The sequence below is a fragment of the Myotis davidii genome, unplaced genomic scaffold (assembly GCF_000327345.1).
Source record: "Myotis davidii unplaced genomic scaffold, ASM32734v1 scaffold333, whole genome shotgun sequence".
Taxonomy (NCBI): Eukaryota; Metazoa; Chordata; class Mammalia; order Chiroptera; family Vespertilionidae; genus Myotis; species Myotis davidii.
Genome location: NW_006285266.1, coordinates 426757 through 430396, shown reverse-complemented (window position 1 = coordinate 430396; position 3640 = coordinate 426757).

The following is a 3640-nucleotide window of genomic DNA, read 5'->3' as shown; positions in this document are numbered from 1 at the left end:
TCCCTTCAGACCCCACACTCCTGAGTCAGAGGCCCAACCACTGCAGTGATCTCAGAAGGACTAGGGGCCAGGAGCGGTGTTAAGTGAAACGGGGAAGGCGCTGGGCTGTGCGCACGCAGACCGGGTGGCAATTCTGTGGGCGACCGTCTGACCCCACAGTTTGCCCAGGCGAGGGGCCCCTGCCTCCTTCTCAGGGAAACAGGTCACAACACACGCAGGCCCGCAGGTTCCGGTGGCGAAGAGCTGGGGTGCGAGCGGGAGGGCAGGGCCAGTCACACCGGGGGGATCCGTGCGTCCCCTGCCACCAAAGCTAGGGCACCGCAGCCTGTCCACTCCGCTGGAGTCCGTCCCTTCTCTCTCCGCCTGGTGCTGCTCCCAGGAGGCTACTCTCAGGCGCTGGGGGCCCAGAGGCAGTGTCCACCACAGTACTGCCCGTGGGAGCCGCTGCTGCCTGGACGGGCCCTGCGGCCTGGCGGCGTGCCCTTGCCATGGGCGAGGCGAGGGGGTGGGTGTGGGGGCACATTCCAGCCTCTGTCCGCATCCCAGTCTCTACCCCCCCTCCCCGGGGATAGGGGGGGCTCTGGGTGCCTCACCGACAGGGCTTTCGGAGCGGGAGGGGCTGGCAGCCCTCAGAGCTGCGAAGAAGAGCAGATGCGTTTCCAAAATAAATAATCGCTTTAAATCCTCCCTTTCCTCCAAACCAGGAAACAGCAGAGACAGCCTGGGAGGTCCTGGTGCTGCCGGGCGCCCTCACGGGGCCCCCGGGACTCTCGGGGTTCCGGGCTCACAGCTGCTGTGGGATGCCCTGCTCCTTGTAACCTGCGAGAAAGAAGCAGAGAGGGTGAGACAGCCACCTCCTTCAGGATTTCTCCCGGAGCCGCCCAGGCGAGGATCTGCTCCTGAGACCTCAGTCAACGGCCCACAGGGTCCAACTGTCCCCAAGGGCGTTGGCTTTTTCATGGGAATCAAAGGGGTGAATGGAAACGGTGGAGCGTGGGGTTTACTGGGGACATGGGAGGAGGGACCTGCGGGGGGGGCGGGGGCGGGCTGGGAGGGGATCCACGCCCCCTGAGCCCACACCCCTGCACACAAGCGGCCCCTCCAGGCTGGCCTGGCATGAAGGTGCCCGGGAAAAGGTGCCAAACAGGCTCCCCCAAGTGATGGGCGCCTGGTACGTGTGGATGGAAGGAGGAAGGAAGACAACACATAGGAGGGAGTGAGCATGCATGTCTTCAGCTGGACGTCGGGGGCACAGGCAAAGGTGACTGAGGGTTTGGAGCCTTTAGAACACTTGGTGATAATTATGAGGCCACAGGAAACACTGACCACATCGATATTAGAGATGTGCTGCTTGTTTATTTGGGTATGAAAGGGTACTGTGGTTGTGTTTTTTAAAAAAGGATACCTACTGAAATATTTAAGGATAAAATTGTGAGTCTTGAATTTTGAGTGGTTACCCCCTATTAGCTGGTGACTCGGCCCAAAGAGGACCTTCGGTGGACTTAACTTTTTTTCCTCTTTATTTATCCGTTTATTCATCTATTTTGGGTGCTGAGAATTCCAGGGCTCGGGGTGGGGGCAATGCAGGAAGTAACTGATGAAACAAGAACAGCCTTGAGCTGACAGTTGTTGGGCCTCAGGCACTCACTGGACTAGGCCTTTATGTTTGTTTATGTTTCAACATTTTCCAAAATAAAAAGCTAAAAATAGAAGCCAGATGACCAGCTGAAATGAGGGGATGAATGGGGCATTGTGGGGAGGAGGGGGGGGAGCAGCAGGGCAGGCAGCCCAGGCCCGAGGCTGGCACCCACCAACAGACTCACCTTGGGAAACTTGGAGAACCCAGGATATGAGGCAGCATGTGGAAGGAAAGGAAAAGAAAAAGAGAAAGGAGTCTGAAAACAGAGCAGAGGGGCTGCTGAAACACAAAACAGAGGATGCTCGGGGCCGGGCGATGGAGCGGGGTGGGCTCACGGTGGCCAGTGACCAGCCATGCCGCCCGCGGTGGCCCCGTTAGGCTGTGGGCACCGCCAGGGCTCCTCCTCCCCAGGAGTCCTGCCCCATGAGGCACTACCAAGAAGCCCTCTCCAGACCTCTCTCTCCCTCCACAGCTCAGCCACGCCCCCTCTGCTGCTTGGCAGCAGGGCAGGCAGCCCAGGCCCGAGGCTGGCACCCACCAACAGACTCACCTTGGGAAACTTGGAGAACCCAGGATATGAGGCAGCATGTGGAAGGAAAGGAAAAGAAAAAGAGAAAGGAGTCTGAAAACAGAGCAGAGGGGCTGCTGAAACACAAAACAGAGGATGCTCGGGGCCGGGCGATGGAGCGGGGTGGGCTCACGGTGGCCAGTGACCAGCCATGCCGCCCGCGGTGGCCCCGTTAGGCTGTGGGCACCGCCAGGGCTCCTCCTCCCCAGGAGTCCTGCCCCGTGAGGCACTTCCAAGCAGCCCTCTCCAGGCCTCTCTCTCCCTCCACAGCTCAGCCATGCCCCCTCTGCTGCTCGCCTCCTGCCCCTCACTCTCTTGTACCCCCACACCTGTCTTCCTGGAGGTGAATCCTGGGTGGACCTGAGCAGGGTCAGCTGCAGAACAGGTCTGACCACAAGAATCCAAAGGCACTGAAGTGCCACGCCTGGCCGGGCTCGGCTGCGTCTGAGCCCTGTGGGTCACCCTTGTATAAACAGGAGCCACACATAAAATCTAAATTCTGATGCAGAAAACTCATCCCAGAAGAGAGACACTCCAGAGAGCTGGAGTAACTTGTGAGCAAAAGCTGTAGGCTGATGGACGTTAATTCCTGAGGACTCGTCTGCAGTTTCATCACAGTATGCAGTTCTGAAAGTTAACACCAAAAAGGGCCAGACTGATGGATCTCAGAGGGAAGGGGTGGGGAGGGTGGGAAGAGATTAACCAAAGATCTTATATGCATACTAGAGGCTGGGTGCACACGTTTGTGCACCAGCGGAGTCCCTCGGTCTGGCCTGTGGGGATCGGGCTGAAACTTGCATATGGACACCCCCTGAGGGGTCCTGGATTGGAGAGAGTGCAGACTGGGCTGAGGCCCCTGCCCACCACCTCACCGCCCCCCGCCTCCTCCCTCAGGGAATGAATTTCATCCACTGGGCCTCTAATATATATATATACACACACACACACATACATACACACACTAGTGAGCTTGTAAGTTCATTTTAACTTCTACTTTGATCTATATTTCTCTGATTCCCCTCCTAGGAGTTTTTTGTTGTTGTTGTTGTTTTATGGTATGTTATGGTATGGTATGGTATGGTATGGTATGTATGGTATGGTATGTCATGTGAAAGAACTTCCTGTATGGTTACAACTGAAAAGTTTCCTTCGCTTTTCTCGGAAGGGGCTGGAGGGACCAGAAAGGGCAGCCTCTGTCCAGCTGTCTGCCAGGAGTGAAGTCAGTTGTGGTTATTCCCTTCAAACGCGTCATCCTGGGACACACTGCATTGTTGCTTGGGGCCATCCAGGCCCATGGCACCATCTCAAGAGTGGCAACTGTTCATCCTTTGAGGTGGCTTTATTTTGGGGGGAAAGTGCAAGGACACCTTGTGCTGAGGTGGGTGAGCACGTCTGGGTCCAGGGCGCGAAAGTGGGTAGCAGTGAAGTCTGGA